At 46.4% G+C, this 10690-nt stretch overlaps 1 long non-coding RNA gene across 1 annotated transcript; it reads right to left on the bottom strand.

The window, feature by feature from the left end:
• Positions 1-6054: 6054 nt before the first annotated feature.
• LOC146072384 (uncharacterized) lies at positions 6055-9015 on the bottom strand. Its single transcript, XR_014473103.1, has 3 exons — positions 8100-9015; positions 6719-6837; positions 6055-6613 (listed from the first exon to the last, which is right to left on the bottom strand). It is a non-coding gene; the product is annotated as an uncharacterized LOC146072384 (long non-coding RNA).
• Positions 9016-10690: the final 1675 nt, after the last annotated feature.

Here is a 10690-nt window from a genome sequence, read left to right as displayed (position 1 = left end):
GGAGGAGAGCAGAGAGAGAGGGAAGGAATGGGATTAGAAATAGGCCCTGACATTTTAAGTCCACAGGCCCACTGTGGAGTGAAAAGCGAAGGATGGAGTTGTGTGCGCGCCAAAGGCGTGCAGCTTTTTTTTTTTTTAAAGGGGGCGTGGCCTTGAGTGTAGTGTACCACACCATATACCACTTTTACACATTATGCAACAAAATAGTGAACCCTATTATACTTGCCGCTTACACATGATGCCAAAAAGAATGAGACAAAATTTCCATAATGCCACATGGATTAAGCCAAAATTCAGATAACGCCACATGGATTAAGCCATAGTATAGATAATGATGTAAAAATAGGGACATTGCGCGCCGTTGGCGAGCCAAAAATGTACACAGTAATGCCCATTACACATAATGTCACACACCGTAATACCAATTAAATATAATGTCACACACTGTAATGGCCATTACACATAATGCCAACAAAGTAATGCCCATAAAACACAATGCCATACGTTGTGATGCCCATTAAACATAATGCCAATACCAAAATGCCCTTTAAACATAATAATGCCTATTACATATTATACCATTTAATTGCTGCTTACCTACATACTTATTGTCAGAGGAATATCACTTGTTGCCAGGGGTTACATGCTTCTTGCCAGGGGTTTTATTCTTGTTGCCATGCCATGGGATTGATATTTTTTTTTTGCCAGGGGGAAGCCAGGGTGCATGCTTGTGAAGGGTTCCATTTAAATAGCGCGCCAGCACTACCCAAATCCACACTTCCGGGTAGCGCTGACCACACTCTTCTGTTCTGACAAACACTAGAGGTATAGCAGTACCTCTAGTGTCTGTCTCCTATAAGGCGGCGGCAGTGGTGTAGCTAGGTGCCACGGTGCCCGGAGCAAGGGCATGTTTCGCGCCCCCCTCCCTCTCAATTTGTAGTAGGTGAGGCTCCTGCTCAGTTAAAAGTGGGCATGGACCAACATTATACCACACACCGTAATGCCCATTGCACATTTTAGTGAACTTTGTAATTCCAATTACACATAAGCCCACACATGATGCCCGTTACATACTATATAACACACCGCAATGCCCATGACATACTATATAACACACCGCAATGCCCATGACATACTATATAACACCGTAATCCCCATAACATACTATATAACACACCGTAATGCCCATCACATACTATATAACACACCGTAATGCCCATTACATACTATATAACACACCGTAATGCCCGTCACATACAATATAACACACCGCAATTCCCATTACATACTATATAACACATAGTACTGCCCATTACAGCATGCCCTGCGAGGGGAGGCGTTACGTGTCCTCCTGACTTGTTCATACCCCCACTATCCACGTCAGCGTGGAGTTGATTTTATAAAGTGTCCCGAATATAAAGTGATTTTATAAAGTGTGACCTAGCCCGAAGCGCGTTGAACGCAGCGAGCCCCGCTAAGGGGACGCGGAATACATGTAAAGTAATTCGCGTCCCCTGCGCTCGCCACGCTTTGAGCTCGGTGGCTCGCTGCGCTCGCCACACTTTATAAAATCAACTCTGCGCCGATGTGGATAGTGGGGGTAGGAACAAGTCGGGAGGACGTGTACCGTGTCCCCTCGCGGGGCTCGCTGCGCTTGCCACGCAAATACACAAGTAAGGCAGCCTTTGGGCTACGCTAATAACGTATCTTCAAACGTAGCATAAGCTGCCGCCATGAAACTACACAAGTACCGTAATAAGTGCAAAAAGTAATATACCTTACCTTTGTGACTGTAGTATTATTGATTTACATCCAGGTTTATACCATTTATGGGGAAAATGCGATATAATGGATGTTTGTAATGTTTCTTTCCAGTTCTTCTTTCTTGTCCCATTCAGCAGAATTCATTATTTTCAGCAAATAATATAATTCTGTTGTAATGGAATAGTTGGATGGTTAGTGCTTATTTTCCAGGTGATATGACTCTGGCTGGTATCACGTGGTCACTTTAAAAACTAAAGGCCCCCATACACTAGCCGATTTTGGTCAGATTTCGGCCAGATCAGTCGGATCTGGCCGAAATCGGACCAAAATCGGCTAGTTTTGATGTCCCCTCAGATCCGATGCGCGGTCCCGTGCGCATCGGATCTGCGTTGGGTGGTCGGACCTGCTGCACGTCCGACCACCCGACTTGGGACCTAGTGGGGCGGCGCGGCGGTGGAGGGAGCAGGGGGGGCTGGGGGGGACACAGGCGGCATAGAGCCGGGCAGGGGGAGCCGGGAGCTGTCAGCACTGAATAAAAAAAAAAGCCCATACAATGAATGGGCGGCCTGTGATTGGCTGAGCGCTCTCTCAGCCAGTCAGCAATTGGCTGAGAGAGCGCTCAGCCAATCACAGGCTGCCCATTCATTGTATAGGCTTTTTTTTCTAGCACTGACAGCTCCCGGCTCCCTCTGCCCGGCTCTATGCTGCCTGTGTCCCCCGCAGCGTCCCCAGTCCCCCCTGCTCCCACCAGCAGCCCTGCTCTGTAGCCCCCCCCCTGCTCCCCGGGTTTTTTACATGTGATAAATCAAGACGATTTATCACATGTAAAAAATGGCACATCAAGTGCCAATCTAATCAAGCTCCTCCGGGGAGCAGCCGGGGAAGCTCAGGGGGAAGTCGGGGGCGACTTGTCCTAAGGACAAGTCGCCCTAGTGTATGGGGGCCTTAACACTGTTCAAGGTAGAAAAGTGCAGCTTTCATAGCACTTTCTGGCGACAGGATAAGTTCACTCTTGTGTGACAGGGTCAGGGCCGGCGCCACCACTAGGCAGTCTTAGGCATTTGCCTAGGGCACCGGCCACCGGAGGACATTTGCCTAGGGCACCGGCCACTGGAGGGTGGTATGGGAGCAGCTCCCCCCCCCACTTGGAGCCATATGAGTGGCACCCCCGCCACTTCAAGCTCCCCGGCGTCCGTATTCCCCCCCAGGACGCCGCATCAGCCCCCCGTGAGCAGGTAAGTGCCTGCTCCCCTCCGCGTCGCACCGGCCCTGGACAGGGTTACAGAGCATTCCCTCCTTCCCTCACTCATAGACTACTGAAGCCATCAAACAAACTTGTCTAGCTGACTAAAGCACCCTTGTGACACCACCCTACTGTACAGTACATTACACTTTGCCCACTGCTCTCTAGAAGGAAAACGTACGGGAGCCTGGATCTCACTTTCTGGGCAATTTATCATCCTGTGCTCTACTGCTTTATGCATCAATAATGAGGCAATTAACATCTAAATTCTGTTACTAGGATTAGATCAATGGATTTTATTCCAAATTTGGTGCAATGTGCATAGCATCTGCTGACTTTAAAGTTTAACCCTTGATCAGATTCCATTCATTTCTGAGATCGTGAACCATTTACAATGATTTCTTTATTTATTCATTTGTTTACAGTTTCTTATATAGCGCTGCATATTCCGTTGCGCTTTACAATGATGTTTTCCTACATTAAGATACAGGACATTAAGCGCCCATACACATCAGGCAATTTTGTGCTGAAAGCAGTTCAGTTTCCCCTTTTGAGCTGCTTTCAGTTCAAAAGCTGCCAGTGTGTACGGCCCAGTGAAGAGTGCGGCCCAGTGCGCACTACTGCATCATCGCCGCACCCCGCAGCTCATCTGCTGGTATTACCAGCATATGAGAGATGGGGCAGACTGTTTTCCATAGCTCCCGGCTATGGAAAGTCATCCACCCTGGAGAAAATCGTGGCCAGAGGGAAAATCGTTCAGTGTGTGTGCACTGAGCGATTTTCATCCCAGTGCTTTCCCCATCATCACTCTGCATACACGCTGTATGCACCTTAAGGGGTAAATTTGCTAAAGCTTCTAAAAATGAAAAGAGGTGATGTTGCCCATAGCAACCAATCAGATTCTGTCTATCATTTCTCTTTTGCATCCTAGAAAATAAGATAGAAATAATCTTGCTATGGGCAATATCACTTTTTTTATTTAAATTTTATACGTGCGATTGCGTGCGATTTAAACTTTTCAGTTCAAATCGCATCGCGCCTAGTTCAATGCACCATGTTTATTTTTCCTTGCGATGCAATGTGCGTCCAGCATAGTCCATATCACAAGGCAAGAGAGTATATGCAGGCAGGTATTTTTGTATTAAATCACATCGTGTCTAGTGGAAAATGCACCCTGTGTAGGGAATTGCATGAGATACAGGTTTTCTATAAAAAGCAATGAGACCAAATTTGGGAAAAAAATATTTATTGAAGATATTGCTACAAACAATAAACATTCTTCAAAATAAAACCCTTGTACGTCGACACACTTCTGACAACTAGTTGTCCACTCTTGGAAGGCGCCCTGGAAGTCCTTTTCCGGAACGTCCTTCAAGCAGCGCGTCAAAGCCGCTTCGACCTCTGCTATGGACCCATTGCGGTGTCCTTTGAGGGCTGTCTTCACTCGGGGGAACAGGAAAAAGTCAGTCGGGCCAGATTGGGACTGTAGGGGGGGCTTGGGAAGCGTTGAGATGCCATTCCAGGCCAGGTAGTCATTGACTATGAAGCTGGTGTAGCTTTGTGCACAGTCATTTAATCAATTCCTACATGGTCTGCAATCATTCAAACACTTAACCACTGGTCTGAGCTCCACGCATCACGCACACATTGCACATTGTCCTCGTTTCTGCTCGTGAAGAGGAGTCCTGCACGGGGTTCGTCTTCCACATTCTCTCAACTATCTTTGAAGCACTTGTGCAATCGCAAAACAGCAGCTTTTGATAGGCTTTCACTCCCGAACACTTTCTGGATTATGGCCAACGTCTCCATAGAATTTAATGGCGTAGTGCTGTTTGATAGAACGTTGCATTTTTAAACTTCCACCGAGCCTAGGGACAGGGGTCCACTAAAATCACGATACGAACCGCACGGAAGCTCATAGGTGACTGACGCTCGGTGCGTGTTGAAGCTGACTTACCCCTCCATTGAACTCACCTGGAGCATGCATGCTGCAACGTACAGTCTAGTCAGAAAAAAATAGGTCTCATTACTTTTTATACAAACCCTGTATGTACTTTACATAATGAAATTACATTCTCAACCAGATCGCATTGAATTATAATAAATAAGGGATACTTCATATCCCTCTCCAGGGTCCTCTTGCATATTGAAGCAAATATAGTAGGCTTCTATGGGATGCAGTCAAAATCCTGACCGTCAAAATCCTGACAGGGTCAAAAATCCCGAATGGGTCATAATACTGACAAGGACAAAATCCAGACAAGGTCAAAATCCCGACATTTAAACTCCCGACAAGGACAGGTCGCGAGGTCGATATGTTTTTTTTCCACTGTTTTTTGACCCGACATGTGCCGACAGGCGGTATTTCATGCCCTACCATCCACTAGGGCATGGAGGGAGAACAAAATAGTGTTCCGAGCGCAGCGAGGCACCGTGCCCGAAGCATCACGAGCGAAGCGAGCGATGCGAGGGTTCACTTCCAACTGTGTCCATGTCATCCGTGTCGACATACGGGTCAAAAAACAGTGAAAAAACCATGTCGACCTCGCAACCTGTCGACATAAAGACATGTTGACTGTTTCACCTGTACATTCTATATGTCGGTATTTTAACCTTGTCTGGATTTTAAATGTCGGGATTTTGTCCTTGTTGGGATTATAAATGTCGGGATTTTGTCCTTGTCAGTATTATGACCCATTCGGGATTTTGACCCTGTTGGTATTTTAAACGTCGGGATTTCATACCGAATCCGCTTCTATAGGCAATATCCACTATAAATAAATAAATATAGATGGTGCTGCCTATTGTGCAGAAAGTCTGGAAAGTTTTTACTTTTGGAGCTTTCTGCACATCAGCACATCACAGCCTTGTAGAATTCTATAGGAACTGGTGTGCAGCAGGTCCACAGTCAGTGGCGTAACTATAAATTTTGCTCCCCGCTGCCAAAAAGTGTGTTCCCCCCCCCTACACACACACCCCCCCTCCAGCCTCCTTTCCAGCATGTTTCCCCAGCGTGTGACGTGATGACATCACACACATAACGGAGAAGCTGAAGCAGGAGAGAGGAAGAGAGACCAGCATACACTGCTGCCTTCCTTGGCTGCAACGCATCCCAGGCCTCCCTAGCATGCCCATCCGCCCGCCCATCCTGTACACAGTAGCCAATAGCCGGCTCTGTGTACAGTCAATTGGATCAGTGGGGGAATTTGTCATCTCTGCCATGGCCCCACCCACACTGCGGCTGACTCGCCTCCATTGCTCAGTCAGTGGGCAGCGGCAGGCAGCAGCATGTCAGTGCATCGAGCGGGTGCTGGCACCCACACAGACCCTGCTGCTGCTTGCTCCCCCAAGCGGCTGCTGGGGCTGCCTTACAGTAGTTACACCACTATCCACAGTGGATACAATACCTTATACAGTACTAAACATGGTTTTAGAGTTTTAACTGCATTATTAACTTTGTTGGCAATTAGCACTGACAGAAAAATGTCTAAAATCCTTGTGAGCATTTACAGGTCATCTGAAATGTTTCAGTGGGATATAGTCAGACTGTCAATCTTCAAACTGTCAACATCATAATAGTGTTGCCCCTTGATATGAGACGAGAGCCTAAAGTAAAGAAAAAGAGCAAACAATAAATTAATGTGGTCATTTTGTTGGGACATTTTCAACACTATGCCATTCGTACAGCCATGTACTCAAATGTGTAATTACCTGTGCTAATCTGACCCTTGCCACTCCTCCATCATGTAGGGGTAAAATGCCGGAGGAAAGAGGCACCCCGACATAGGTGGAATACAGTAAGTAAGTGCATGTTTTCACAATTGCAGCTCCTGTAGAAATACACAATTATCACCATTAGGGAATGGAGAAACATGTGTGATTAGACATGACTAAATAAACAATTCCACCTTACCTTAATGGTATTTTGTGATCATTAACTTAGGGGCAGATGTATTAAGCCTTAACAAGAGATAAATGCAAGGCTGATAAAGAGAGATTAACGTCCAGCCAATCACATCCTAACTGACATGTTATAGGCTGTGTTTGAAAAAAGTCAGTAAGGAGCTGATTGGCTGGACGTTTATCTCTCTTTATCAACCTTGCATTTATCTCTTGTTAAGGCTTAATACATCTGCCCCTTAGTGCCTTATTCAGAGTTGTACACTAATGCCACCGCAGTTGCCAATAAGTGCGCAACAACTATGCAAAAATATGCAAATGAACATAATCCACCTATCTGTGTACAAAGATGCAGTGTGAGTTGCACAGTGTGGCCTCAGGAAGCAGGACGCCGGAGTCATTGTTACTGTGTACGGAATCCCAGATGAAGGCTGAGACACTCTAAAAAATTGCTGTGCCACGCCTATACTTTTGCTGCCACTCCTCCTTGTAAATGCTCCAGAACGGCGCAACCGTCATCGTATGACCATAGTGGCACATGTGTTGTGTGTCTTGGATGCATGCGCAGTTGAACATTAATCAGTCAACAGGGAAAACAATGGGTTTGCATTAAACTCAGGCCCAATGTGTAAACTTACCTACTTAGAGTTTCTTGTCATATTAATATAATATGTGCTGGATTTAATACTGTAGACAGCATTGATGGATGAATAATGAAATATGCATTATAATTCATGTCAAACCAGTGGACTTCTTGCATTCTGTAATTTGATTTTGACCTTAGTCCATGCAATGTTTTGCTATTCAGCAATATTACATTTATTTTCTGTATCTGTCGCATATTGTGTTGCTTAGGCTGTGAATTCCCATATCAACCTCTTACCAAGTATCCTTAATTACTCATTTGCATCCATTTTTCTGTTTCATTCAGATGTCTCCCTCCTTATCTGCGCTGACTCATCCTTCCACCCACAAATCCAATTAGGATGCAGTGTACCCTTATATGTACATGTACGTCCTAACTATACAGTTAACCCCATAAGCACAACAGTGTACATGAAGCACATTGTTCTTCCCCTTAAGCAAAATATAGCAGAATAAAGTAAAGGAAATGAAGCAGTGATGGATAACCTCAGATGCTGCATTCCCATACACACACACTGATGGGAGACCCCCCTTCTATATTACCCACAGAGATGGGAATCCTCGCTTTGCTGCAGTGCAGTGGTGATCCCGCCTCTTTAGCAAGATATTTGTGTAGGCGCAGGGATGGCACATCTCTGGCATTAATAACTTCTCTGGGCAGCCAGAGAGGTAGACTTCCACCTACGCAAGACGTCCCAAGGGAAACCCACGCTGCAAAGAAAACAGGCTGTATTTCAAAGGCAAGGGATTCCAGCCCAATCGAAATTCAGAAAGAGATAGGATATTAGTGTGAGTAATTTCCATGTGCCTGTCAGTGGCTCCAGTAAAATGAAGAAAACAGGAGCCTTCCTCTCTGCACTGGGAAGACAGGAAACATACTTTGCCTCTGTCAGTACGTGTGAGTTTGGCTGGTGTTTTATAAGCCCACTCTCCGCCATCAAGATTTTCCTTCAATTTTACATCTGTTTCCTGCAGATGTGCATGATGGGGTGTGGAGCTGCTCCGTCCTTGTGTCTGCATACAGTACTGTACATTGGGCTGTGCTTAAGCTTTATTGTGGACTGTTCTGCAAAGAGGATAAAGAAGTTATATTAAGCAGTCTCTTCTGAGTGGAGTGATAAAGCACCAGCCAATCAGCCCCTAACTGTCATGTATGCCTATGTTTGAAAAATTACAATTAGCAGCTGCTTGGTTGGTACTTTATCCCTCTCCATTTTATCACACACCCAATGCTTAGTAAATGGACCCCGTGCCACTTTATCACTCTCTAATCATTAGAGAGTGATAAATGATTGATAGAGTCTAATGCTTAGTAAATAGACCCCTAAGCAATGATAATTAGCAGTGCTCTACTATAACATACTGCAAAATGCACAGCTTAGCTCCAAGCACAAAAGTGACATTATGTAGCAGCTTATTTAACCATACCTCCCAACCTTACATGTGGACAAAATAAAGGGGCATCTTAGGGGCATGGCCTATCATTACGAGCCCCCCCCCCCCCCCCCAACCCCATTTTCAATGCTGTGGGGGCATGCCAGTGCTCTGTCTCTCCTTTCCCTCTGTCTCCCTAAGCAGAGCAATGAGCGATGGGTGACCCAAACTGCCCCCCCCCCCCAGTAGCGCACGCAGGGGGGGTTTCTGAATACCCAGGAGTATAAGAATTGTAAAAATCGGCCCTTGGGAACCGGAGATATCTGACTTCAAAGCAGTGGTCCCCATCCAAGCCTGTTAATTGTTATTCCCAGTCAGATATTTCAGGTTCTGTCTGACTGATGAGGGTACATTCCAAAAGCGGTGACTCTTTTCATTTGAGGGACACTAGTAGCTTGTCTCTACTGTTCCCAGAACCATAGATATCAGCCTTCCAGCAGCTGGTTACTGCTCCAGCTCCACACACCTGGTATGTAGTATTATATACTCGTGGGCAGATTGCTCTGCCTCCTGAACTCTGATCCCTTAGTCCCCAGAAATATTTGGTAAGTGGGATTCTCTAGTTTTGAATTCCATTAAAATCTAAGAAATCTATTTCCGGGAACTGGAGATATCAAGCAAGCTGTCCTCCCACCAGAAAATTATGAATAATGAGCCCACTCCACTATACACCCCCTCCTCTGCATATTAAACATCCTCTACCACCCTGGAAGTTATGTATCAGGGCCCCTTCATTCATCCCAATGCCCCCTTCTCCCACCTCATCTCCCACCATCTGTGCAGTAAAGGGGTAATTAGTGGAATTTACTGATTCAGGCCCTACATGCTGAGCGGTTGATATAATACCACCTACCACCCGTGGGACATCAAAGCTTCCCCCACCCCTACCACTGGAGGATCGGTAGGGGCCCCAATACATTGCTATGCCCAGGGGTCATACACTGCTGTTGACGCCCCTGTATGTATGTATATGTATGTATATATATATAATTTTATTATTATTATTATTATTATTATTTATATACATTTGGTCTATCTATAATACTTTAACTGACCCGGCATATACTGGGTCACCTAAGTGTCCATCTCTGTGCTTTTCTCCACCCCTCTGGAAACCCCCTTCTGAAAATCCTGCATTTGCCACTGCCCCCCCCCCCCCCCCCCCCCCCCCCCCGTGAGGGGCACTGCTGACCGCGTGTGAGATGCAGGACAGTGACAAAAAACTGTGACTGTCGTACGCAAATTTGGACAGTTGGGAGATATGATTTAACATGTATATGGTATGGCTGCCTGGAGAGTGTTGCTAAATGTTTCATTTAAAATGAAGAAACATATTATATTGTCATTGCATGCACCATAGCTAAGGGTTACCAAGACAACTGGTTTTAGCTTGGGAAAGTTAGTAGAGGACAGTACCTATAGCAGGGGCGGGCTGGGCCGGGGGGCAGAGTGCCATATGCCCCCCGGGCCGCTTACCCACCCACTGGCTGCGGGCCGTGCTGCGGCTGGATCAGCTTCTCCAGCCCTCCTGCACTGGCCGCGGCTTACAGAACACGGCCGCGGCTACAGGAAAATGGCCGCCGGCCCCCTGCACTGAGGACATGTTCTCAGTGCAGGAGGCCGGCGGCCATTTTCCTGTAGCCGCGGCCGTGTTCTGGAAGCCGCGGCCAGCGCAGGAGGGCTGGAGAAGCTGATCCAGCCGCA

The sequence above is a fragment of the Crinia signifera genome, chromosome 4 (genome assembly GCF_055691185.1).
Source record: "Crinia signifera chromosome 4, ASM5569118v1, whole genome shotgun sequence".
Taxonomy (NCBI): Eukaryota; Metazoa; Chordata; class Amphibia; order Anura; family Myobatrachidae; genus Crinia; species Crinia signifera.
The sequence above is the reverse complement of the archived record's forward strand: the minus strand, read 5'-3'. Positions and strand labels throughout refer to the sequence as shown.